The 27,927-nt window shown below is 45.8% G+C and overlaps 1 long non-coding RNA gene across 1 annotated transcript in view; it reads right to left on the bottom strand.

The window, feature by feature from the left end:
• Positions 1-20,322, bottom strand: part of LOC138582232 (uncharacterized) — an 89,903-nt gene extending 69,581 nt beyond the window's left edge. Inside the window, exon 1 of the long non-coding RNA XR_011304988.1 lies at positions 20,220-20,322. This is a non-coding gene — a long non-coding RNA (uncharacterized lncRNA). The remainder of the gene's footprint in view (positions 1-20,219) is intronic.
• Positions 20,323-27,927: the final 7,605 nt, after the last annotated feature.

Raw genomic sequence — 27,927 nt, 5'->3', positions numbered from 1 at the left:
GGATGGTAACCCGAGAAGAGAGCCTGTTTAATGCTGAGTTCATCACATAGGATAGTCCAGAACTGAGAAGTGCATTGTGATTCTCCGTCAGAGAGAATGGTTTCAAGCAATGCATGTAATCGGAAGATCTCTTTAAGGAACTCGTCTGCCATCTGGGGAGCCGTAGGAATACACGGTAATGGTGTAAAATGGGCCATCTTACTGAATGAATCTGTAGTAACCAAAATGGTAGTACCATTGCGTGACAGTGGAAGTTTAACAATTAAATCAGTAGAGATGTGTAACGAGGGACCATTTGGCGTTGGTCCATGTTGGAGTGTACCCAATGGTTTAGCTGTAAAGTATTTGTTTTCCGATTACAAATAGGGAAAGAAGATACGTAGTCCTTGACATCTTTCTTTACAGTAGGCCACCAGAAAGATCGAGAAACTGTTTCAGAGTAGCTTTTATGCACTTTTGACCTGTAGTCTTGGTGTCATGGAACCAGGATACCATTTGTCCTACTAGCTGCGAATGGGGAACAATAAGACGATTCTTCAGGAATAGAAGACCATCAGATCTTTGGACAGGTTTCTCTTGCAATATTTTGGTTTCCATCTTATATCCGACTGATGCCCTTTGGACATCCTGAAGGAAAGCACTGCTGGCATTCACAACATTCTTCCCCAGGAGTATCCTCTATCTAGCAGAGAGTGGTTCTAGGGGGATCACCAAAACTGCGAGAAAGACCATCTGCAATGATCTTTTAATGTCCAGGAAAAAAGTTAAGAAAGAAGTCACATTGAAGCTAAAAGTAGGCACACCAAGCCTGCCGGCTGTTACAGCATTCCATTTGTTGGAAAACTTTCAAGATCAATGTCTGTGCATACTTCAAAAGGTGAGGCAGCCCCTAACAATGAGTGACACCATTCAATACACGCTTGCCGAATGGCAAGCAGTTTCTTTTCTTGAACTGAATAATTGACTTCACTGGGTGTCAATGTTCAGGAGTAATAAGCAACAGGATGCTCTACACCATCCATACCCACTTGCTTGAGAACGGCACCTATGACTCTATGGGAGGCACCAGTCCCTGCTATAAAAAGAGCAGGGACTGATTGGGTTGAATCAGCACAGGAGCAGAACAAAAGAGATTTGAGATGTTTGCAAGCCTGTTCGGCTTCATTTCTCCATATACATTGTGCATTCTTCTCTAACAAGGGCCTTATTGGTAGGACGATGTCCGAAAACCTGAACATGGATCGTCGATAAAAATTGGCAAGTCCTAGAAAACACTGAAGGTCCTTTACAGAGGACAGAGAGGGCCAATCGATGACTGAAGTGGTTTTGTGAGGATCTATTTCTATCCCATATTTGGACAGGATAGATCATCAATAGGAGACAGTATGGCCTTAAAAAGTGCACTTCAGTGGCTTAACCAAGAGCTTGTTCAGTTGTAGCATGTCAAGGACCTCCATAAGATGTATTCCATAAAATTCCTTGTTAACGAGTAAATCAAGATATCGTCCAAGTATACGATTACATTTTGAAAGAGTAGATCAGAGAAGATTCTGTCCATGAACCACTGGAATACAGTGGAGCGTTCACAAGACCAAAGGGCATTACCTGATTTTCAAAATGCCCAAAAGGGGTCTGAAAAGCAATTTTCCACTCGTCACCTCTTTGGACCCATAGGTGATGGTATGCTCAACGTAAGTCTAATTTTCTGAAGACAGTGGCACCTTGAACTGCTTCGAGGATGTCCTTTAGGGCATAGGATATCTATCACGGATAGTTATCCAGTTGAGGCCACGAAAGTCTGTGCAGGGTCAGAGTTCATTGGTGTCCTTTTTAGGTACCAAGAACAAAGGGGCCGTAGCAGGCGATTTGGATGCCTTAATAAGTCTGTTTTGTAGGTTGGTATTGAGGTATTCCCTTAATGCTCGCTTCTCATGAATAGACAGGGTGTAGTTTCTGCAGAACGGAAAAATCGGCACAATCCTCAGGACGGTGGGGAGGAAGGTCTCTGGGATTGGTGACCCTGAAAACATCCATGTATTCCTGGTATGCTAGAGGAACGCAATGTATACTGATAACAGGAGCCTGCTCATGCACCTGAAGAACCCTGTTGTTTCTTGGAGTTTATAAAGCAACAGGGGATACAGTGGTCAGAAGTGAATTGTACGGTGTTGGCAGTCCAGTCGATGAGCGGATTGTGTCTTCAGAGTCATGGGATTCCCAAAATTATGGGGAAATGGCCAGCTCAGACCAAATCAAAAGACAAGGTTTCCCGATGGTCATTAATGTGGACTCCCAAAGGAACGGAGCATCGGTTGATGGACCCTGAACTTAAAGACCAACCGTCTAACCATTCTACAGGTTGAGGTTCTTTCTTCACCATAACCCATATATGCTCTTTGTTGGCCCAAAGAGTGCCGATACAAATGCCTTCTGCCCCGCAATCAAGCAGGGCCAAGACTTAAATAGGTGTATGGTCCTCGATCCTCAAGTGAACCCATGGGACCATTATTCTGGAGTCCAAAGTCTCAGAGGGCGTAAGAGACACAGAAGTGGGACTACAGAAACAACCCTGAATCGCTGTCCAGTCTAGGTTCGGGGTGTGTCATTTCCCAGCATTCTAGGTGGTACGTCAGGTCAATCTCACAGCCTCTTACCCTTTGATCTGCAGTATAAACACGGTCCCTGATCTCTTCTTCTCTTTCTCTCTGAAGCAGACAAAGGACCATGGGCTATTTCAACCTGCATGGGTTTTTCAGGAGCAGTAGTAACAGACACAGGAGATGAGGAAGGATGAGAACCCCAAGGAACTCCTCTGGATTTCCTTTGCTCATCCTTTCATTCCGCCAAGCCGAAATCGATCGGGCGTGCCATTGAAACCAAGTCAGAGAGTGTAATAGGACAGGGTACCCTGGCCAACTCATCCTTGATGTCATTATTGAGACCTCTTCTAAAGATGGAACATTGGGCTGTCTCTGGCCAGCCTGCTTCTGCCGCTGCCCTCTTGAAGGAAGTAATGTAAGCGAGAACATTAGATGACCCTTGTGAATGTCAAGAAGGTTTCCATAAGCAGAGTATACCAATTTGGGTCTTTCAAACATTCCTCTAAGGGCTTGGATGAATGCAAGATAATTAGTCAGCATTGGACTAGCAGAAGTCACAATCAGGGTTGGCCAGGTCATTCCCAGTTCTATTGGAGATCATGAAGCCTACAGTTGCCGTGCCGTATACAAGTCGTAGGCAGTGGTGTGGAAGGTAAAGTAAATGCTACATGCATCAATTAATTCTTTAACGTTTATGAGATCCATCAAATTTTCTTGAGGCCAGCCCCAATGGCGGCAAATCTGGCACCTGGCCATTCCTGGTTGTCATGATCGGTTTAAGGATAGCATTCTCTGCTCCAGGGTCAAGACCTGAATGGCTTGTGATAGCTCCTGGATTTGTTCCATATTAGAGTATTTTCTTTGGCGTTGCAAACACTCAAGAGCTGTCAGGTTCGACTCAGAGGTCTAGGTCCTGACCACGGGTTTGAGCTTGCATGATGCACGATTCCTTCTGTTGTTGCTTCCTAGTCTTCTTTTGTCTGATGGATGTTCGGTCTTTGAAGAGGAACCAATGGTCCCTACCTGTCACCAGTGTCTGCCTGAAGATACAGGCAAGACAAAGGGAAAACCGGGGGCGGGGATGAATTCTTTAGGGAAAAGCCAATAGGCACAAAAACCCCATGGAAGAGAAGAGTGGTGTTTGGTTGGTAAAGACTAGAAAGCAGCGTATTCCATGAAAGGCAAACCAGCAGCTACAGGTTCTGTGGCAGCAAGACGTCACTGGTAGCAAAGGTGGAGGATAAGTAGGAAACGTGACTGCAATGTCCTGAGCTATAAATGTAAGGCAAGAGGTCCAATACTAACAGTAAGCAGCAGAAGGCAAATAAGCTGTAGCTTCTGCAACAGCAGGAAGAAGCTGACAAGCAAAAGTTCTGGTAGAGACAGATGGGAAGCTGTAAAATAAGGAGGCAAGAACAAAATAGCAAGAAGTATAAGCAAAGGCACATCAAAAGGACAGGAGGAGCCAGAAAAATGCAAGTGAAAACTAGCGTCTAACCCGGGGAAGAAGGAGGGTTGCAACACACCTGCGATCCGCAGCCGTCGAGCTGTGTCTGACCCCTAAACTGATGCAGCGATGGAGCTGCGCTGCATGCTGTGTGACAGAGTCCTGCTCTGTTCTTCCCAAAAGTACTCCGATTGGTCTCCAATTGCTGAGCCGGTCTCGAATCATGCCAGGACCAATCATGGTGCCACAGTAATACCAAGTTACACCTGGGGTTTTCAATTAATGGGGCAGGCATTACATGGTCACACTTCAGTGGCAGTCCCCTGCAACAGAGCTGTTGCTAGCACCCCACTTAACCCCCAGAAACAGGCGGGGGATATCATTAAAGGCTTCAAATTTTGACATGTTCGATAGCAGCACCTATGGACTTGAGACATACAAGGCACTCACTATTATCTTTGCTATACCTTTTCTAAAGCTCCATCAAGTCTCTTCTTCTTACACTTACAAGAATATGTTGAGATCCCTTTGGGACATTTTCACCAGGCACAATAATTCAGAAGTTGGGTCCAACAGTAGGCTGTTGCCTTCTGGTGTTTATTTGATGCTGTGCCTTTGACGGAGGAAAAGAAGTGGAATTAACTATTCCCTGCTGAAAGCAAGAGAAGATATAACAGCCGGGGAGGGTTTCAGATCGTTTGGTCACCTGAAGAAATAATGATATACAGACTGATGAGCCAGGACCGCAGACTCCTATTGTCCCTCCTCTCTTGCTCTCATTAGTTCTGTCTTTAAGTTATTTCTCAAGGTGTAAATGCATTAGGAGCAGGGGACACATGAAAAAGTTTCTTTATGATAATCAAAGGTGTCAACTTCTATTGTCTTTCATTTGCTGTGAGCAAGAAACATTAGGCTCTGCACACCACCTTGCACTTCTATGGGTTCAATAGGTTTCATTCCCTGTGAGTGCAGTCAATACCAGTAGTTATTGACTGCACTCTAAAATTTCTGATTGGCTGAGAGGATGGGGTCAATAACGATTTCCATGTGCTAATATTGATCAGTAAATGCACCTGTGCCTTTCATTCCTTCGGCTATCCCTTCAATGGGCCATTCCCAACAGCTTTTCAGTTTCCAGAAGCAGCGATAGGGGGTCTGTCGTTTTTCAATTTCCCTCAGCGATACAGATTCAAGCAACATAACATAAATCACAGGTCAGTGATATTATCAGTTCCTTCTCCTGCTTCTGTTCCTTCTCCTGCATAGGCAGGTATATAAAAGGTCACTATATGGTCATGATTTTTCCTTTAAAGTTCTTCTTTCCTCTTGTGTGTCTCTATGCCTATCCCTCAGAGGCTGTTTTGGCTGGTCTGTGCTTTTTTTCACTTCAGAGTCTAACCATGCAAATAGAATACCGGCTTTGTGTAAGGCAGCTGTGAAGGCTGGCCGTGCACGATCAGTCTTTTGCCTACCCATTCTTTTCTCCTGTCTGTTTCGGGGTGTCTCCAATTCACCCCACTTCCCACTGCTTGGCCCCACCTCACAACTTCCCCAACCCCCACCAATTACCTTCAATGACTCCGACAGCCTCCCCAAGTCTACATGCTGCCAACCCGGAAACCCGATGCATTCATTGGCGCTGGACATGAAGGACATGCAAAGATTAGCAAGAATAAGTAGGGAATTGACAGCAACGGATGATGGAATTCTTTTGAGGGGAAATAGACTCGTATCACCCAAAAGTTTAAGGAAAGCTCTTGTGATGTTGGCCCATGAAGGTCACCGGGGTATAGTAAATACCAAGAAAATATTAAGAAATCAAGTCTGGTTTCCATGCATGGATGTAATTATTGAAGATATTCTTAACAACTGTGTTGCATGCCAAGTAACTGCTGAAAATAGTATTGTTGCGGATCAGTTTAATAACAATGAATCATTACGCCAATACTTTAAGCCATTATCCTTTCAATATCATAGTCCAACTGACTGCCTTCACATTCCCCACATTCTAGATTCTCCACAACCCGCTCTCCATTCCACCAGCAACATTCTTTATACATCTGCATGAGGGCTAACAATAACATCTAACAACATATAACACATTCATTGGCACACAACGTGATGCACCGTTTTGTATTGTTATGCTGTATGTATGGCGCAAAGCATCTGTGAGTGGGCGGGGCTACTAAGTGGGCATGGTCCCGAAGATTGCTGAATACCAGCTCCATCATTCTGCCATGGGGATGCAGAGTATCATAAGCTGCTTAGAGACTGCCATTGTTTTATCGCGCTCCAGTTTACTTCCAGGGCAACATGCATCTTCTGCAAAAGCAGCTTCTGACCAGGACCCTGCCATTGTAATCAACACAGAGACCTCCAAGTACAACTGGTGAGACCAGTTGTGGTCACTGAGTGCCCACGACCTGCCTTCCTCACTTGGTCCTCTAATCCACATAAACATTTAATAACCAAAGGCCATCTTTTATGCTAGCAATAGCTTTCTTCCTTTCTTTTAGGGGAAGGTCTACATTCTTTTGGGCAACACACGGTAGTGTTTCATGTCGACAAGCACTGAAGCGTGTGCTCACATCTGAACATCTTTGTAGTGTCTCCTTTTTATAAAGGTGGGGAAATCTGTCAATACATGGTTTTCTTTCTCAGATGTCGGGTTTAGCTGCAGTTGACCCCTCTTGCTTCCAGATGAGGGAGATACATCGTCTCAAAAAACGGCGATTTTCATCACTTTTGCTGCTACCATTGTTCATCACTTCTGCAGCCCACGCTCTTCATCACTTCTGTTGTCAAGCACAGAGCATGGCCACCTGGTTGATGAATAGCTATTAGTAACCGGCAAGTGTCAATGAGCTTGTAAAACGCCAGCTCATTGGTCCTCGCACGGCCCTTACCTTCCCTAGAAGGCTCCGCGCAGCATCCAGTGTTCTTTCTGCAACTGGCCGCCATGGAATGGTAGAAGGGACTACAAGTAGTCCCTTCTGCCATTCCATGGCGGGCATTGCTTTTGTTTACTTTTTTCAATTTACTTCAATGGCCGCCATTTTCTTTGTTTACTATGGCCACGTGGAAAGAGAAAATAAACTATGCTTTCCTGTCCGTGGCAGCCATTTGATTGCCTTTTTTTACTTTTTTTTGGCTGAGAAACGCAACGCGTCTCACAGCTGGAAAAAAAAAACACCATTAGTACCCTGGTATGCTTGGGTCTGTTTTTATGGGCCCCTGGGGCATTACCTTATGCGGTAATGGCCCGCAGTTGAGGGGCTTATTTCCTAAGTATATGACCATTCTTATCGAGGGAAGTCTTTGCATTCTTCAGGTGGCCATAAAATGTTCTATATTAGGAAACAAAATAAGAGCAAGCTCCTCAGGTTCTGTCATTGTTTTTTTGGTTCAAAAGCCAATATCGTATTAAGCTTCCTACTCGATATGTGATATTTCATGCCTGACCTGCCCACATGTGGTGTGTGTGTAAGTTCTTGCAGACCTTATTTAACATAAACTGATGCCTATGGAAAGTCTTCCAAACAATGCCTTTTATTTCAAAAGACTATTCAGAAGATGCATTTTGGGGGGCGGATTACATTTTTCACACCTTTTGGGAACCAGCCCCCCCTCCTTATGAGATATGAATTGTATTAATTTTGTTCTGGTTCATAAGACTTTTTTTTTATGTACACATGTCCAGAGTGCGGTACAACCAAGACAGATTGTATTGAGACTATTACCATAGCTTGGAGGATCGGTCACAAAACTCCAGGCTCTCTCCACGGTATCCAGTGATAAAGTCACCTGGGAAAAGGTTGCCACGAAAATCAAGCACTTTCCCCAAATATTCTAGGACTGGAGTTAGAATAGTAAGTAATACACGTCCTTGAATATGTGGAAGGATTTTAGGGATGCACGGAAAAAAAAGACCTAACTGGTGACTTTTTCCCAGCTGACATTTTCACATAGAACCTTGTCCACTTGTGAGCCTTTCACAGGTTTTTTTTATAATTTCATTGTAAGATTGTTCAAATGACTCACTCTTCCTTTCATCCAAAGGTTCTGCTAGATTTCCATATGAATCAAGAGGCCTTTCTTAAATATTATTATAATAAGTCCTCTGAGAAGATAAGTACCCTTTTATAATCTGGACATCCATCAGACTTTCGAGTTCTATTGAGGTCACACAAAGGATACCAGGGCCCTGCAAGAGTACGTGGTACCTAGGGTGGGTCATCCACTGGGGCGCAAGCAAGCGTCTATGACTTAGTCTGTTCACGGAGTGTATTTTGTCATGTGGGTATTATCCTTTTAAAATGTTGGGATCTTTCCTCTTTAAAGGTGATTGCATGAACATTAAGGCTAACGTAAATTCAGTAGCCTTTCAGCACCATATAGCTTTGCAAGTCAACTGTGGTGTAGCTGCATGGTCTATGCCTGATGCATTATGTAAGCGCTACTCTATGTATATCGGTATGCTGTCTTCCCCACATACACATTCTAATGCTTTAAAATACATCTATTGGTCTGAAAGAATGGGAACTGTTTGTACCAATCAGTGCAAGGAACTTAACATTGTAGCAAGCACTACCCTGCTTGGCTTGTTTTGTGTGTTGAGAAAGAATAATTCAAGTGCATGGATGATACAAACATTTAAGAAGGTGGAGCCTGTGGGTGTGCATGTGCTTTGTGTTCCTCTTTGAAAGGCTTTTTTTCTTTTTGGTGCAAAGAATTTCCCTGTATGGTTTCTTTTTAGAAGTATGCTCCTTCGCCTTTCTGTCATTGTTACTCAGTTGGCATTCCCTATGCTCCAGGTCACCCCCCTATCTGAGCACGAAGGATATCCAGGTCGGTTACCAGTCAAATGGTCGAAAACATTTGGTCGAATGCCAAATGGTCGAAATTTTTTTTTTTTTTTTACACCCATTTTTTGGTTTTTTTTGGGGGGGTCCCCCCCTCCAACCCCCTTTTTTTTCTTTTTTTTCTTTTTTTTCCCCCACACGAAAACCCACAAAACACATATATATAAAAAATAAAAAAAATTCGACCATTTGGCATTCGACCAAATGGTGTCGACCAAATTGCAGTCGACCAGTTTGTTGTCGACCAGTTGACTGGACACCATCCAGGTCCACTTAAGAGCCCCCGTAAACGCCTATCATGCCTTCTCCAGGAACGTTGTATAGATCAGACCTAAAAAAAGGAACTGGAGACACGTTCTAGAGTATCCCTGACCTTTCCTTCTATGAGGCACTTTGACTCCCCACTTCCTTGTCCAGTAACTGTCTTCTACACATTGACTCACACATCGCCACCAGTATTGTGTGGTACCACTCAGGACAGTCATGAAGCATGTCTGGATCAAGCCTCAGAATGCCCAGATCTCCCCCTCTGGCTTCGCCCCAAAGGAATCTATGAGAGGAATGAACTAAGAGACTAACTAAAGGATCAACATGTCATAGCTCTGCTCATAGGTGCTGAGTAAATGGGGGCAAATATGACTTACACAGGCTTAATGGAACATGCCAATCGGATATTCCCCCGTCCTACATGGAGAAGAGGTACATGTGCCTCTACTATAGATTATATTTATGTCAATGGAGAATTATTCCATTGCATCTCTGATGTTCGTATCGTGGAAACCATTACTAGCAATCATGACCACTTCTAAAACAAATGCAAATGTTCGTGAATTGTATCCACAAGCAGCACTAACTCTTAATGATGGTGGAAATAGACTATGATGGTCAGAAGAGTCTCTAAGCAACTTTAACAAATACTTAGTTTCTGAGATGAATGAAATGAGCCTAGGAGAATTACCCTATGACACTGTATATTTCGACATGATGCAACACTTTCAAAGCGATAGTGCTAGGGGTTCGCGCCAGACACCAATTCAGCCAAAGTTGCATGTTTTTAGTCAGGAGGTTAAATCAAGGAAAGCACTCTTTCGCTTGCAAAACGTGAAGCTTCAAGACAACCACTAGCCAATAGAGAATCTCTGTTAATTAATATTAGAACCAAATATAAAAACTGGTTAAAGGCCAATTGAGCCAAACTATCAAAAGGATGGGGCCTCCATGGTATATGCCTTGCAAACTAAAATCATGGCTAGAAGCTGGTCAATTCTGAATCAAGTGACCCATGGCTATCAAGCCATTGTCCAAGCTAATAATGTTACCGAGCAAATGTGGATTAATCATTTTTCAGAACTATATGCTCTTCCACAAAATGCATTAAGCTTGGAATCGTTGGATGCTTCCAAACGTTTCTATGTACATTTTGATCTAGATGATATTCTTTACTACATAAATAAGGCTAGTCAGTCGGGAGCATGCGGTCCTGATGGCCTTTCCAATCGTGCTTTAAAAAATCACCCTGAATTGTGGGCGAATATTTTGTTTAATATAATTTCCCTAATAAAAACATCACACACAATCTTTGCCAGTGACATGGAAGCACTCCATCTTAGTTGCGATCTACAAAAAAGGGGAATCTGGATGTCTCCAAGTAGTTATAGACCTATAGCTTTACTGGACGCCCGCGGGAACATTTTCTCGAGAATTATCCTAAAGGAATTTAACGAGTGGACTCTCAAACAACAACTCAGAGATCCATTCCAATCAGGGTTTGTAGCTGGCCTTGGAACCATACCCAATTTGATCATGCTAAACATGCTGAGATCAAAATATGCGACTCAGAATCAATTGCTATATTTAGCATTTATAGATTTCAAAGCTGCATTTGATCGCACCTTATTATATCACAAACTACTGCAATATAATTGCCCTGCCTCGATACTAGCATTGATCATGCTATTGCATTCGAATACCTCAATGCAAGTCAGATTGACCCTGACAGGGAAATTATCCTCCTCCTTTAACACACATCGTAGACTCAAACAGGGTTGTATCTTGGCGTCCTCAATATTTAATATGTTCCTGTTTGATCTGGGTATATCCTTGAGAAAGGTGCATTGTGATCCACCTAAATTAGGCGCCCAAGATATCTGTTATTTGCTTTATGCAGATGATCTTATACTTATTATACTTATGTCACAGACGCTGGTAGGTCTGCAGAAATTGAGAAATTGTTGAACAAATTTGCCCAATATGTGACCGCAAATCTGATGATTAATATACAAAAAACGGAAATCATGGGAGGCAAAGCGAATGCCAGAACAAAAAAAAATCCCTACAAATGGAAGCTACAAAATGTAGTCCTGTTAAAGGTCCCAAAATACAAGTATTTAGGAGTCACGATAATGGACTTTATGTCCAATGAGGTATTTGAACTTGAGATGAGTCGTAAATTACAAACTCTCATCTCCCAAGCCACAATCCTCAGAGGTAAATATCGTCAATTCTCCTTACAGCATATTATGCAATTTTACCAACATAAAGTGATTCCTATATTCTTGTATGGCGTTGAATCTTTTTTGCCAAAGGAGCGTAAGTGGTGGGATCAACTAGAAGCTTGATTTTGGAAACAATTGCTTTGTTTGGCAAAGTCCACCCCGCTACCACTTATATGATTTGAATTAGGGTTATTATCACTACAATCGCAAATTAAGTGGAAAATGTGTGCATTTCTCAGAAAGTTGGCTTTGGGTCTGTCCACATGTAACATCATAGGCATCATGGCACAGCATTTATTTGCACGTGAACATGAGTTTACTAAACTGTGGTGCAAATATACTTTGGATGCTTTGACTGACACTTCGATTACCTTGGAACTATTGCTACAAAATCCAGCACGAGCTAAAGTTAAAATGCACCAACATGACTGGATTGAGAATCAAAACAGTTGTGTGTGCTAATGGAGAAAATGGAGGGATTCCTGCTCATCATCTGACAAAGTGGCCTGTCGCCTACTCCAAAGGCAACACCGTCTCTCTGTCCGTACCAAGAAGAGAGTCCACATTCAAGCCCGTGTCTCTGCGGCATCTAACAGCTCGGCCGAACTCTTTAAAATTAGTAAGGAGCTGGCCAACCCTGCTGCAGTCTCTACCCCTCCCCTTGCCTCTCAGGCTCTTTGCAATGCCCTGGCCTCACACTTTATCTCAAAATCCCAGGACATCCTGTCCACACTCTCCTCCACTCCCTCTCCTCTCCCCTCTCCGTCGGTACTCGCTGACCCTCCTTCAGCCACCCCCCCACCCTCTTTCTCTTCCTTTCCTCTCTTCTCCCCTGATGAGGTCCCTAGACAAGTCCGATCTATGAAAGCCTCGTCAAAACAGGTTCATCCCTGTTCCTCTAAAACTCTCAAGGACCACATCGATACCCTCGCTCCGGCCCTTGCCATATTCTGTAACCACTCCTTTGCCTCAGGATCCTTCCCCTCCCCTGTTAAGCACTCCCTTGTGCATCCTCTCCTCAAGACACCCACAGCAGATCCCTCTTGTCCGGCCAACTATCGCCCAATTTCCATTACCCCCTTCTTAGGCAAACTCCTTGAAAAGCTGGCCATCTCTCAGCTAAACCTTCATTCTGAGTCTTTTGGCTGTCTCCATGACCATCAGTCTGGCTTCAGATCTGGCAGAAGCACGGGAAATGCTCTCCTGAACATCTGTGAAGATCTGCTTTCCAACCTTGACTCTAGCATTCCCTCTGTTCTCATCCTACTTGGTCTCTCCTCTGCCTTCGACACGGTCAACCATACCATCCTGCTCAACCATCTCCGGGATAACTTGGGCATCACCGATCAGGCTCTGGCCTGGCTGACCTCTTTCCTCTCTGATCGACCCTCCCAGGTCCAACTTGGGTCCTTCCTATCATCTATCTTCCTCTCCACCTGTGGTGTTCCCCAGGGGTCTAACCTCTCGCCCTGGCTTTTCAAACAATACCTGGCAACTCTTGCCCGCTGTATTGCCATTTTCTGCTCAAACTTCCAGTGCTACGCAGACGCCACTCATTTTCAGGCTGCCCTCGGCCACCTCCTCCACCTCTCTCATCACTGATTGCCTAACTGCCATTCAAGATTGGTATGCTGCCAACGATCTTTGTCTTAATGCCAGCAAGACAGAGATTCTCCTAATTGGCACACCATCACCTTCCTTTCCCCCCACTCTCTGGCTGGTCTCCTTTGGCCCTCCTCCTATCCCCACCTGCGAGGCCAAGAACCTTGGTGTCACCTTTGATTCCACACTCTCCTTCTCCACCCACATCGCTGATATATCAAAAAAGTCAAATATCCTACTGCACCTCCTCAGAGGTATTCTTCCTTTCCTCTCATTCCCCCAGAAGCTCACTCTCTCCCAAGCTCTGGTTCTCTCTAAATTGGACTATTGCAACAGCATCTTTCTTAATCTACCTGCCTCTACTCTCCGCCCTTTACAACTTATTCAGAACAAGCCCTGGGATTGTATCTCTCCAGCTCTGAAATCTCTCCATTGGCTCCCAGTGGATGCAAGGATTAAATTCAAAACCCTCTGTATTGTCCACAAGGCTTTCTGGGGCCTGGGTCCAACATACCTTCAGCTATCCCTCTGCAAATACCTCCCATCTCGAGCACTCCACTCCTCTACCTCTACCTCTAACTCCCTCAGGGTCAGTCGTTTCTCAAAGAAACGAGCTGGGGGTAGATCTCTGTCTTCGGCTGGGGCCTCCCTCTGGAACAGCCTCCCTGCCACTCTAAAACTTGAGGAGAACCATCTCCGGTTCCGGAAGCACCTCAAAACCTTCCACTTTGCTTCTGCCTTCTCCTCTCCTCTCCTCTCCCCTGTTGATTCTACTCTCCCTTGGCACCATACACCTGGCCACCCTATGTCCCCCGGGCCCAGGTACCTGCTCATCTTGCCACCCTCACCCACTGTCTCCGGGCCACCCCCTGCACTGGGGTCTGTATCTGTACCCATACAGTCCTCCCCTTTTCTTCCTGCACTTTCAAACCTACATGGCCTGCTGCCATAAACCCAGCACTTGCCACTTGCTGGCTGCACTCTCATTGTTTGTTGCCTTTTTATTTATTATTATATTTTTTTCCTTCTTGCTCCGCACTCTCCTTTTGTTCCCCCTTCCATGCACTTCTCCCCCTTCCCCCTCTACCCTGCACTTGCATGTTCTCATTGTCACTGGGCCTAGTAAGATTGTTGTTTTTGTTCTCCCCTGTTCCCCTTCCCTTGCCGTGCTCTGAAACGCGATAGAAATTAAATATCAATATCAATACCAAGATTTTGATGAGCAGTTGTTTGGACATAAGCAATACCGTGTTATGGCTGACTATTTGGTGAAATGTCCTTCATACATACGTGATCAGTATTTGCGTTTCAGATTGAATCTATAGCCAACAATGGAGCTGATGGCCAGAAGAAGGATTATTCTAAAAGAGCTAAACTATTGTCACTTTTCTCTAGATAGATCTCAAAGCGAGACACTAGACCATTGTATAGTAGCTTGCCCTATGTTGAATAGCAAACAAAATCTTTTTTAAGAAACATTTGATTGTTAAACATTGTACCATGGAGTTGAGTGAAATATGGCAATGCTTATTTAGTAGCCCAAAATTGGCAGTTAGAGTCGCAATAGTACAATTCTTAGCTGCAATTTTTCCAAAAAATGCAAAAGATAAATAACCAGAGGGTGAGAGTACATCATTATGGAATGTTATTTGTTTTGTAAAGAATTTAATTGCTTCATGTATAAATAATTGATTCTCATGATTTTTCTTAATATCTTTTACCATGTGTTAGGTTGTAATAATTTGACTAAATGTCGAAAGTATGATGTATGACATTTTATAATATATATTTGAAAAGATGATTTTTTTTTTTTGAAAATTCAGTTTTTATTAAGGTTTTTGTGGTTATGACATAAATGATGCAATCATACAATCAGCAAAGTGAATGTTACAACTGAAAAGGAAAAATTTAAAGACAACTTATTCCCCCCTCCCATCTATTCCCTCCCCCTTCCCTCCCCCATACCATGGTGCAGAGGTTAATAACAACAATAGGGTCCATCTCGTTATCTAACAAAAGTGTGTCACGGGCAACGGGCAGTCTTGAAATGAGTGTGGGTCGCTCAGTATGCCAGGGCCAACACACATGGGGAGCTTCTCCCATTCCGAGCAACATCCTCATGATCAGGAGGGGGTGACCAAACCACAATGTTCAGACCTGAAAACCAGTCTGGGATGCGTTGAGTGTTCTACGCTGTTTTCCCGTACTTATCGAAGAAGGGAAGCCATAGGCTCTCAATGTTTGACTTGGAATCGTCAATCAGGTGGGTCAAAAATTCCATATCGTATATTGCCCGTACTTTAGAGACCCATTCCCTCTCCCTAGGGGGTTCGGGTGATTTCCATTTTTGGGCCCAACAACATCTGGCGGCAACCAACATTACATGCAGCATATGGTCATGTTGAACCTTTGGACCCCCCCTCCACCTCGATGCCGAACAACATTAGCCAAGGGGATAGGGTCCTCTCCATCCCATCCACATCCTTTATCCAAGACAGGACCTCATTCTAGTAGGTTTGTTACACCCGACACTTCCACCATATATGTACAAAATCCCCATTTTCGGTGTGACATTTCCCGCAGTAAGGATCGTAGCCCTTTTTCATTCTGGCTATCCTCTGTGGAGGGTAATGCCATCTGTGGATCAGCTTAAGGGCCTGGTGGTGGTACTGGGGTGCAGCTGTGGAGCGGCTAGCCTGTCTACATATCTTGAGCCATCTCTTTTCGGTAATAGGTGTGCCTAGGTCCTTCTCCCATTGTAGTTGGGAGGATGGGGGGTCCCATGGGGTAGAGAGTAGCAGAAAGCTATAGAGTCGTGATATCACCCCTCTGGTTCCTTTGTGTGTGATGATGAACTTCTCAAAATCTGTTAAGTCTCGCCTAAGAGTGTTGCCCCACCTGCTCTCAGTCAGGGCACCCCTGAGCTGTAAGTAGCGAAAGGGAGAGCTGTTGGGGAGGCCCAGGGCATCTTTCAAATCCCCCAATGATATGAACACCCCATCCCTCCAAAGTTGTCTAGCTCTGCAAAGGCCCGCCTCAAACCATTGCTGGAAAGCCAATGGCTCGTTGATCCCTTCCCAAAGTGGGGGAGCCCATATGCAGCTCAGAGGTGAGTGCCATGTTGTGAGCCACCTAATGTAACCCACCTCTTTCCATATGGTCCACAACACCCCCAGGACCGGGTGCTTCAAAATTCCTTTGGGGATACGTGCCTTGGGGACCCACAACCACTCATCCAGAGTGACCGGGGAGAAAGGCAGATTGTCCAAGCCCACCCATTGCTTCTTCTGGCCCATCGTCAAGTGGTCCACCAAGATCTGCAACTGCGATGTCTTGTAGTATGTGTCTAGGTCTGGAAAATTGACTCCACCCTCGTCTTTGAGTCGTATCAAAATGTCTTAGTCAATTCTATGAGTTTTTCCCGCCCAAAGGTAGCGGAGGAGGGCCCGCTTGATCTCTAGGAGGAATGGCTTTGGTATATGGGTTGGAAGCATCTGGAAAAGATATAGGAATTTGGGGAGGATCACCATCTTAATGGAGTTAAGGCGTGCCATCCATGAGAGGCCGGATTTTGTCCAACGCTCCAGATCTCGTTTAATTGCCGACCAAAGGGGAGGGTAGTTTACCCTAAAGGGATCTGCTAGGTCTGACGGTATATGGATCTCCAGGTGACAAAACTCCTCGGGCAGCTTGCAAAATGGGAGGACCCTGATGTACTGCTTTTCTGCGTCACTGAGTTGGCCCACCGGGAATGCGACTGATTTGTCTAAATTTACCCTATAGCCCGCCAGGGTCCAGTATTGTTTTAGGCTATTCAGCACCTCAGGGACCGATTGGGATGGGTTAGCAAGATATAGTAAAACTTCATCTGCAAATAGGGTTATTTTATGGTTGGTTCCCCCATCTTCATGCCCTGAATCTTGTCATTACCCCTGATAGCTATGGCCCAGGGCTCCATCACTAAGGCATATATGAGGGGGGATAGTGGGCAACCTTGTCTTGTACCGCTTCCCAGTGGGAGAGCTTCCGATTCGATCCCATTAACTACCACTTTTGCTGTGGGTGGGAGAAGAGAGCCGACATCCAACCACGCCACCTAGGTCCCATCCCCAAGGACAATAAGACCTCCTCCATAAAGGCCCAGCTCACCCGATTGAATGTCTTCTCTGCGTCTAAGGACAGGAGAAGGGCACCCTCTGTTCTAACCCTTTTTGAACTCAGTATGTGCAGAGTTTTGCGCATGCTGTCCGCCCCCTGCCTGTTCATTACGAAACCAACTTGATCTGGGTGGATCAGTCTAGGGAGGCATTTTTCTAGGCGTGTTGCTAGGATCCTGGTAAAGATCTTTGCATCCGTGTTCAAAAGCGAGATGGGCCTATACGAGCCGCATTCCACCGGGTCCTTGCCGGGCTTGGGAATCACCGTGATCAAGGCCTGCAGGAATGTTGGTGGAATGGATTCCAAGGCTCTGGTTAAAGAGTTTGGCCAATGGTTGTGTCAATACCGGTTGATATTGTTTGTAGAAGTCAGCTGTATATCCACCCCCCCCTGGGGTTTTACCTACTTTCAGTCTTTTAATGGCCCCCTCTACCTCCTCCTCTGTTATTTACCTTTCCAGAGCCTCCCTCTCAGAGTCTGTGAGCTTGGGCAGGGGATGGTCCACAAGATATCTGCGTATCTCTTCTAATGATTCGTCCTCTTGTCTAGTGTAGAGCGCTTCGTAGAAGCCCGCAAAGGACGTGGCAATACATTTGGCTGTTGTCTGGACCTTACCCGCCCCGTCTCTGACCTTATCTATCCACCTGTCTGCCCTATTCCCTCTCAGCCTATGTGCCAAAAGTGTTCCAACCTTGCCTCCCTTCTCATAGTATCATTGCTTCGTAAATCTCATTCTTTTGACCACCTCTCCGATTAGGATTGTATGTAGGGCCTGTCTCTTGTCTCTCATTTCACCAAGGAGGTCCTCACGGTTTACATTGTTGTTTGTGAGCTGTGCCCTCATGACCCGTAGGTCCTCGCAGAGTTTGGATTCTATTAGGGCTCTCTCCCGTTTCTTACTTGAGCCCTCTGCAATAAGGAGACCCCTGAAGGTAGCCTTTGCTGCCTCCCAAACCGTGGCCATTGGGACCCCCTCTATCATTTGTTACAAAGAAGGCTTCTATTTCTTTCCGTAGGAATTCCCTGAACACCTGGTTCCTCATGAGGGTGTCGTTGCAGCGACACCTGTATGATTTCGGAATATCCTGTATTCGCCATTCCATGACAAGGAGCTCATGATCCGACCAGGTTACTGGTTCGTCCGTGGTGCTACCTACCTCCCTCCTCCCTCCTCCGATATCAGTAATAGGTCAATCCTTGTGTATGTTTGATGAGGGGGGGAGAAAACCGCGTAACCCACCCGGGGTTTGCCAACATCTTCGCCACACATCCACCCAGTAATATTCCTGCAGTAGGTCCCTCATGGCTAGGTTATCCTTGTTGGGAGCTTTCGGCCCCGTCCCTTTGGCAGACCAACAGTCTAGTTGGGGGTCCTGAATGAGATTGAAATCCCCCTCGCCCCCCAGGATCATAGCTCCCTCAGCCCATTCGTCCATGACTTTGAGGACTTTATGAATAAATTTAATTTGACGGGAATTCGGCGCATACAAGGTGGCCAACGTAACTCGTGTGCCCTGGGATGAACCCTTGATCACCAGAAATCTGCCCCCAAAGCCCTGTTTTGTCTCAACATCGGTAAGGTGTAGTGATTTACCAAGGAGAATGCCTACGCCCTCCTTCTTTGATGATTTGTGTGATGCCCAGAAGTTTCTGCCTATCTCTTTTCCCTTTATCGTTGATTCTTCTCCCCTCCTGTAATGCGTTTCTTGTAGGAAAAGAACTAGCAATTTCGGTTTGCGGAACATGTTACTTGTAAGAGATCGCTTGTTTTGTGAGTTGAGGCCCTTGACATTGAGCGTACCAATTCGTCCCTCAGCCATGGTCGTCGATGCCCATGCCCCGCAGAGTTTCAATAAGTACCCTCCATATAGACCACATGCTTAAGCCCCAGTTCCATGGTATGGTGTAACCGTTTCCCTTGTCCCTCCCCCTTCCCCACCCTTGTTCCCCATCTCCCTCACCCGTTTTGTAAGGTGTTCGTTTCCCTTGCCCGACCAACATCAGGATCAGCAAACGAACCACCAGGGCCGCTGCCCGGGCCTCGGGAGATTAAATGGTATGGAACATACCCTCCGTCTTTCCGCTAAGGAACAATTCCCAAGTTCAATTAGATTTCAGATCCCCATATGGGGCGGGGAGGAATTCCCCAGAATCATAGATCAAACACTGGTTTCCCCCTGGAGCGACCAATGCCCCTCCGACCCTTTGTATGGTGGGTCTCAAACTCTTCTTGTCATGTCAATTAAACCTAAACTTCACCAACAGTGGCAACATCCTGAGGTGGCATGTAATTATCCCCCGCCCGCCCTGGGGGGGGGGCCCGGGGCCGTGTGAGCAACCACATTGTGAAAAATAACTTCAACCCTCTCCTTTCTCGGTACCCCACCCTCCCCGCGTGATCGGGTGGGCCCGCTCTGGCACCTTGGGGGATGTCTAGTTTTCTGAACCGTGGAACCACCCAAATGCAGCATTCAAATCCCCCCCAACTTTGTGGAGCCCACAGGGATCATGGGAGCAATTGCATTACAAAAGAATACCATCACATTTCTTTTCTTTCTCCCTCTCCCATATAATCATATATGTCCACCTCGCCAACCGTGGCAAGGCCGAATAATGCAACATACAAGCCCCCCCCAACCTGGCAGGGCCCACGAGGACCACATAGGGGATCGTATTGTAAAGAAGAAACAAGTTATACATCTCCTTTCTTTTCTTTCTCCATCTCCCCCATGAAAAGATGATTTTATCAACCAATCAAATAAAAAAAAAATTTAAAAAATGGGGGCAAAAGGGAAGATGTCCCAGTTCTCCTTAAACAACAGGAACACGAGTGTCATGTGAGTCCCCTTGGAGATTATTTAAGTACTTGCGTGGGGGGAATATTTGCAAGTGAAACACAAAAAAGAAAAATAACTAACCATCCGGATCGAGTGAAGGTAATCTCAAAAGGCAAGTATAGCAGGTTGATCCCGTTAAGCACCTTATTGGAAGACAGTTGTATGGGGGCACAATATAGATCTTTATGTCTTAACTTATAACCTGACCCGCCTCTTACCTGTCTCCAAACCCAGCTTCCATGATTTCGACAGCACCCAGATGAGCCCCGCTGTGAATGTGTAGAAGGTAGGAAAAATCAGAAGGTTACAGCAGGATCCCCAAAAACCTCTAAGGAAAAAGACATAAGGTTATAGTAACTGGCACACAAAAGGAAAGGGGGACAAAGGGATACTGGTGTACGGTTCTTTAGTTGTTATATGCACACTTGTTTTCCGGTACACCAACAGGGTTTTTAGAGTTTTGTTTTACAAAAAGGGGGATCACACAACACTGTGTACAATTTCCCAAGCATCCTTATGCAGTAATGGTCCGCAGTCGAGGGGCTTATTGCCCAAATATATGACCATTCTTATTAAGGGAAGTCTTGGCATTCTTCAGGTGGCCATAACATGTTCTATATTAGGAAACAATGTAAGAGCAATCACCTCAAGTTTTGTCATTGTTTTTTAGTCAAAAAGCCAATCCCTAATTAAGCTTCCTACTCGTGATTTGCTATTTCATGCCTCACCAGCCCACATGTGGTGTCCGGGTAAGTTCTTGCAGACCTTATTTAACAAACCGGTGCCTATAGAAACTCTTCAAAACAATGCCTTTTGTTTCAAAACTCTATTGTGTAGATGCATTTTGGGGGGCTGCTTAATATTTTCACACCTTTTGGGAATCAGCCTCCTCCTCTTTACGAGATATGAATTGTATTAATTTAGTTCTGGTTCATATGACCTTTTTTATGTACAAATGTCCACAGTGAGGTACAACCAAGACAGATTGTATTGTGACTATTACCATAGCTTGGAGGATCAGTCACAAAGCTACAGGCTCTCTCCACTGTATCCAGTGATAAAGTCACCTGGGAAAAGGTTGCCACGAAAATCAAGCACCTTCCCCAAATATTCTAGAACTGGAGTTAGAATAGTAAATAAATACCGGTCCTTGAATATGTGGAGGGCTTTTGGGGGTGCAAGGAAAAAAAAGCCCCAACTGGTGACTTTTTCCCCAGCAGACATTTTCACATAGAACCTTCTCCACTTATGAGCCTGTTAGAGGTTTTTTTAAATGATTGTATTGTAAGATTGTCCATATGACTCATTCTTCCAGGATTCACTGTTCCTTTTATCTTAAGGTTCTGCTAGATTTCCATATGAATCAAGAGGCCTTTCTTCAAAAAAAAAATGTCCAATATGTCCTCTGAGGACATAAGTACCCTTTCATAATATGGACATCCAGACTTTCGTGTTCTATTGAGGTCACACAAAGGATACAGAAAGGATACCAGGGCTCTGCAAGAGTATGTGGTAACTAGGGTGGGCCATCCACCAGCCTCTAACATTGCATGAATACTAAGGCCTTTCGGTAGCCTGTCAGCACCATATAGATTTGCAAGTCAACTGTACTGTAGCTACATGGTCTATGCCTAATGCCTTATGTAAGGGATACTGTTTGTCTTCAGGTACATCAGTAGGGTTTTAAGAGTTTTGTTTTACAAAAAGGGGCAAATCACGCAACACTACATAAAAAAATACAAAGTCCATACAGTTCAAGGTACAAACATTATATATAAAACCACTTCTGAGACAACCTGGCCATGGCTGTCTGGATCAACGTGAAATAGCACATTTTTCACTGTGAATCCCATAACATCATTTTCTTTTATTCCCTTTTACCGCAAATGTAGCCCCAGCTCCACATCCGCCCTACCCTAATTAAGTCCCTAACCCAATCCTCATATATTATTTTGCTGAAATGTGATAAACAGAAATTCCATTTTATGGGATTCACAGTGATATATTTTGATGTTTTTGACCTATCCTGGCTTTCTCAAGGTCTTTGCTGCTGCTTCTTTGTGATGTTCTTCTTCAGTCTTGTGTTGGTTCTTCATGGGATGTTGCTTGCAGCAAACAGGCAGCAGGCAACAGCAGTGTGTTGGGGCCCCAAGGTCTTTTCTAGAGCTGAGCTACATAAGAAAAATGCAGCCCAGCAGTCAGCGGATGTGTGGGGAGCCTCCCACAACAATACTTAACCTAGGCCACGTCTGCCAGGTGTAGCCCAGGTAGTCCAGGTGGGAGCGCTGTTAATATAAGCTGCATCTGGGTTTTAGCCGTGATTAGTGGCCACCTGGGGGGGTGGCAGTGATCACAGCGCCCCCCCGACAAGCAGGGCAGTCCCAGTATTAAAGCCTGGGCTGAGGCAGTAACAGGTGCAGAGCATCTAACAATGGAGAGTTTTCCGTTATACCCTTGTGCCCGGCTCACCACATGTGAGCATCTAATTTCTTGTAATTTTACACCTGCGCGGGGGTTACATGATCTCCCCCCTTTGAACTATCCTCTGCCTTGAGGATAGCCTTGTCCTCATCTATGAATTCATCAAACCATGATTTAGAAGGACAGGCCACCAGTTGCCACACAGAAACCTGAATCTCGGGCACCTCCCACAGTACCCCGGAAGGAACCTGCTCTAGGGAAGGAGTAACAAAAGACTAAGAGGAACGGGCAACGGGAACCTCACACTGGATACCTGGTGAATCATAATTTAATTTCCAATGGGTCTGCTCTCCCTGGTAGTATGACAGAAAGCAGCCAGAGCCTCATCTAGGTTTTTCTCCTGACCCAGCTTTGTGCAAGGTCAGGGTGCCTATCTTCCAGTGGAAGGATGGACAAGGGTTCCTCTGCCACGTCCACCATAGCAGGGGTGATTGGAGCAGGAACAACCTCTGAAGGAATATTCTCAGGACGGGGTTCAGATTCACTAGGTGTTGGCTCTGAATGGGAGTGTAGGGACCCACATGAGTGCCTGATGTAAGCCTTAGTCTGGGAAGATGCCAAACTGATTGCCCTCTGCATCTTCACTGGCTTCCCGCTGGTGTGCTGATCATCTCTCAACCTCAGTAACTGGATAAACTTCCAGGGATTGAGCCTTTTAAGGATCTTCTTTGGGCCTTTCAGCATGCAGTCGATGCTGCCTTTTTACCGGCCCCTTGGCCGGTTCTTCCTCAATCACCTCTGGTGTCATCTGAACCTCATCCTTGGCTGGGAGCAACTAGTTCCAGTGAGAGGTCTTCATGTTCCTTGGCCGTCCTTCCTCTCACAGTCAGTAGACAGGGCGCGCTCTCCAGCTCATGCTCTCTGATGAAAGGCTGAGACTCCCACTTATCGTCTAGCTTTTTGCGTCCCCTCTTTCCCAGGCTGTGGATGAACACACGAGTTGGGACACATAAAAGCTGCACTTGGCATAATAGCAGCATTTGTGCACTTCCTCTGTCTTCTCTGTGGCAGCCTGTGCAAGCAGATATGATTGCTCCAGATGATGCTTGGGCTGTTTTACTTAGCTGGCATAGTTCTTGCTGCCTACTCCAGCTGCAGACACTTCAAATCACAGGTCTACAGGCATCAAGAAATACAGTGTAAATCCGGGGCATCATTATTTGTACAGTTGTAAGCATGTGTCAGGGTGAGCACATGCAGACTCCATCTGTTCTTCTCCTCTGGCCTCAGAGTTCCCAGCATTGCCAAGAGGGTTTGATTAAACCTCTCCACTTGGGCATCCCCTAGAGGTTGGTATGGAAGTTGTATTGGAATCCTTGATGTCAACCAGCTCCTGTATCTTTTTGATGAGCATCGATTCAAAATCCGGTCTTTGGTCGGAATGAATCCTGGCCGGCTAACTGTAGTGCACAAAGTATTTTTCCCACAACACGCGAGCAACAGTGCTGGCACGCTGATCTTTGTTGGGAAACACCTGTATCTACTGAGGTGAGGAGGAGTAGACGCTCTCACTCTCTGGTGATGGATAGGTGAACATGTCATTTAGGGCCTGTGCCCTTCCCACTGGTCCAATATTACAAATATGAGAAGAGTTATGCACTCAAACAATTGTATTATCCATACCCTAAACAGAAACAGTGAGGATAAACATGGTATGAGAAATGTATGACAGAAATAAGTGATGTCATCTCACCTATGACAAATGTAGCTGCATAAGAGACAAGGCACATATGTATATATCACCAAATAACCCAGACATTAGGGCAAACTGTGTTTAGATATGAAGAATTTTACCCACCCTAAAACATATCAGAATAAGGCCAATAACAATAGCAAAGGGATCAATTTCTTTTAAAATGAACACAACATGCATTACAAATGGCTACTGGCCTTAAGCCTTAGCTACATTTTAAAGTACTGAAAACACTGAAAATATAGGGCAGTGTGGAAGCTCAGACAAGTAGCAACTGAAGTCAATGTTATTGAGAAAAGGGGGGCCTGGACAGAATCCAAGGTGCAATGACATAGCAGTTTAAATGGAGGAAATACAGTATTCAGCAGTATTACTCAAGGGGATTTTATAAATAAAAGTTGGCAGTCGGCTAAAGTAAGATTAGTTAGATGAGGTAACCAATACAAATATGGCAAGAAACCTCATGTCCTTAGCAGAATGTGCTCAAGTCTGCGCCAGCACAGAACTGCTTGTTTCTAGTTTTAAAGTTGCAAAATATGTCTCATGTTCACTAAAAAAAGGTATAGCCCGAGTCATTGTGACAAGAAATGATCATGTGTTACAGAAAGAGTTTATGTCCAATGAAAACAGATCAATACACTTTGCTTATAGACATCTGGCATATCATTTTATATGGTTCATATTAGAACAGGACTGACATAATGCTTTCCATTCTATAAAAGCATGTTGTATGTGAATTTCTTTTTTCAGCTTGTGAAACAGTTGATTAAACAGATGCTTCCGGCCAGCTGTCTTTATCTCTCTGCCTTGCACGCGGTGTGTGCTTCCAAGGATGGCTGGCTGCATGGTGGTATGTCTGAGGAAGGACCTCTCTTTAACAGTGTGAAGTAGTATGTCACCACCAGGAAGTTCTGTACTCCTCGCCTGTCCATCTCCAGCTTGAGGAAGTCGATGCAGAGGAGATCCATGGGCATGGAACTCTGCAGAGGATGAAGATCGGCTGTAGGATGAGCCGCGGTCTTCCTGGTGACACACCTGGCACATTGCTGGCAATAATATTCAACATCTGCCGCTATTCTGGGCCAGAAAAACCTTGCACGGACCAACCTGAAGCTTATGTCACTGTCAAGATGTCCATGCTAGTCGTGGAGTACATACAGTACAGCTCGGCGGAATCTCTGCTGCAAAGACAGGCGATGTAGTAGCCGATGTCCAACTTTGCTTTCCTTGTACAGGATTCCACCCTTCTGCATGATCGTCTTCCACTCTTGCAGCTTGCTCTGGGACAAGAAGGACATCTCTGGCCACATGTGCTCCCATGGCCTTGGCTTTCAGAATCATAGCGATACCAGAATCTGCTAGCTGTGACATATGATCTCATCGTGGGTCAGACGCAGCAGCTCAGATACCTCCAGACTGGTAATATTGCAGTAGAAAGCGGGAACTGCCTCAGCTGACGATCCCAAGAAATCCGCTCCTAGCTCTGTCTTGCTCCTGCTGACTTGAAGCCTGGTGGGTAGCTCTGACGCCTGTTGAAGACAACTTCCAAAAGGTGGATCCAGGTGTATCATCCGGCTGAGCATGAGGCATATGATATAGGGCATCAGCATGGATGTTAGCGTGCCCAGGTCTGTATTGTAGACTGCAATTGTATGTGCTCAGTGCAGTGAGCCATCGGTACCCAGCAGCATCCAGCTTTGCTGACTTCAACACATACGCAAGGGGGTTGTTGTCCATCTTCACCATGAAGGTGGCGCTGTAGAGGTAATCCTGGATCTTCTCTGTAATAGCCCACTTCAATGCCAAAGATTTCAAATTGTCAAATTGGTAGTAGTTTGCTGCTGCATGCATGCCTCGGCTGATGAAAGTGACCGGTCTCATCTCACAGATGGTCTCCTGATAGAGAACAGCTCCAATCCCTCTACACTCGCATCGACATGCAGGATGTAAGGTGACTGCAGATCTGAATATGCCAGGACTGCTGCTGTGGCGAGTGTCGTCTTGAGCTCCACAAAGACATTGGTCAGTCCACTACTCACCAAATGGCTCCCGTGGTTGATATAGATAAGCAGAGTAGGCGGTATTCCTCCGGCTCCTCTCGGTAGGTGAGCATCTTTGGTGAGGTCCCCAAGTGGTCGGGCGATGTTGGCATATCCCTCTACAAACCTGTAGTAGTTACAGAATCCCAGAAAACGAACTCCTCGATGGTCTGATGTCTGGGCCATGTCAGGAGGGCTTCCATCTTTGCTGGATCCATGGCGATGCCGTCCGCGGAGACGATGCATCCGATGTACTCGACACTTGTCCTGCAAAACTGTCACTTGTCCACATGGCCCGTTAGCCCTCGCTCCTGCAAGCAATCCAGCACCTTCATCGGCCTCCTATTATTCAAGAATCCCCCAGGTACACCAGTACCTCCAGGAGGTTCATGTTACCAGCAGTCTTTTTTATGAGGTACTGGAGAGTAGCTGGCGCACGGGAAATCCCCTGAGGCATCTGATGAACTTGTAAAATCCTAACAGACAGATGCAAGCAGTCTTTTCACGATCCACCAGATGCATCAGGATCTGGTAGTAAACCCTCTGCAAATCCAGTACCAAAAACCACTTACTCCCAATCAGGCAGTCCAATGTCTCGTCCACCCGGGGTGCCGTGCACTGGCCCAGAATAGTGCGGGTGTTAAGTCGACGGTAGTCGATGCACATCCAGACATCCCAGTTTTTCTTCCGGGTGACGACGATGGGAAGAGCGTAGGGGCTCTTGGATAATCTCTGCCTGTAGAAGATCATCCGGATGGCAGCGTACATCCTCTGCATCTCCTGGTGCGAGGCATTGCGATGTCTCCCTGAAGGGAGTGTCATCAAACATCCGGATCCGGTGTTCCACTCCATGGGCCTTGCCAATGTCCCAGGGGCTTGTGGAGAATGCCTCTGTGCGCAGGGCGAGCTTCTCCCTCAAGTTGTCCTTGTAGGGACAAGGCCTGATCTGGGAGAGGGGATCAGGAAGTCACCAGGTCTTCCGATCCAACCCCGTCTCAGACGTGCCAGTGTCAATGCTCGCGGGGGCTACAGAAGCGGTCAAGTGGAACTGTGCGATGATGGTCAATCCTGGTACAGAAATGGTCCTATGGGTCACGTTAAGAGTTGGTACCTTGTGGGACTTCAGGTTCATCCCATCCGTTGTCACCAGGGTCTGCTGTACCAGTAAAGCTGCTGGGAGCTCCCCACCTCTGATGCTTCCTTCACCAGATCTCTCGGTCATTGCTTCCCCCCACATCACACTCTTCCAGGTACTATCAAAGTGGCATGCGCCGAGATTGGACCTGCCCAAACTGGGTGGTGCAAACATCTCGAATGGGTCCATCAGGAGATGCTCTGGACCGGATCTCTCTCTGCCAGTACACCTGTTGGCACATGGGGTGCATGGACAACATGCTGGCATATCGTGGTCCAGCCATCTCTCGACATAATGGCGCCAGTGTACATTGAGGAATTAGTTCAACCAACACCGAAGTTGTTGGATCTTCACTCCCACTGCTGCAGACCAGAGCCAGGGTGTTGATAGGAGTGCTGACATCACGTGTAAACTGCAGTCTGACCGCGAACCCCAAATATTTGCAAGGGTTGTCTCCCACACTGAAGGTTCAGTTCAGCCAAGGGCTCCAACAGGATCTCTGCCAGGTGTTCTCTGGAGAACGGCTCATAGACGATGATCACCTTTGAGCCACTACCCAGGAGCGCTTATGCCTGTCG

The sequence above is a fragment of the Ambystoma mexicanum genome, chromosome 3q (genome assembly GCF_040938575.1).
Source record: "Ambystoma mexicanum isolate Mex_15411 chromosome 3q, UKY_AmexF1_1, whole genome shotgun sequence".
Taxonomy (NCBI): domain Eukaryota; kingdom Metazoa; phylum Chordata; class Amphibia; order Caudata; family Ambystomatidae; genus Ambystoma; species Ambystoma mexicanum.
Note: the sequence above shows the minus strand (reverse complement) of the source record. Positions and strands in the feature narration are given on the sequence as shown.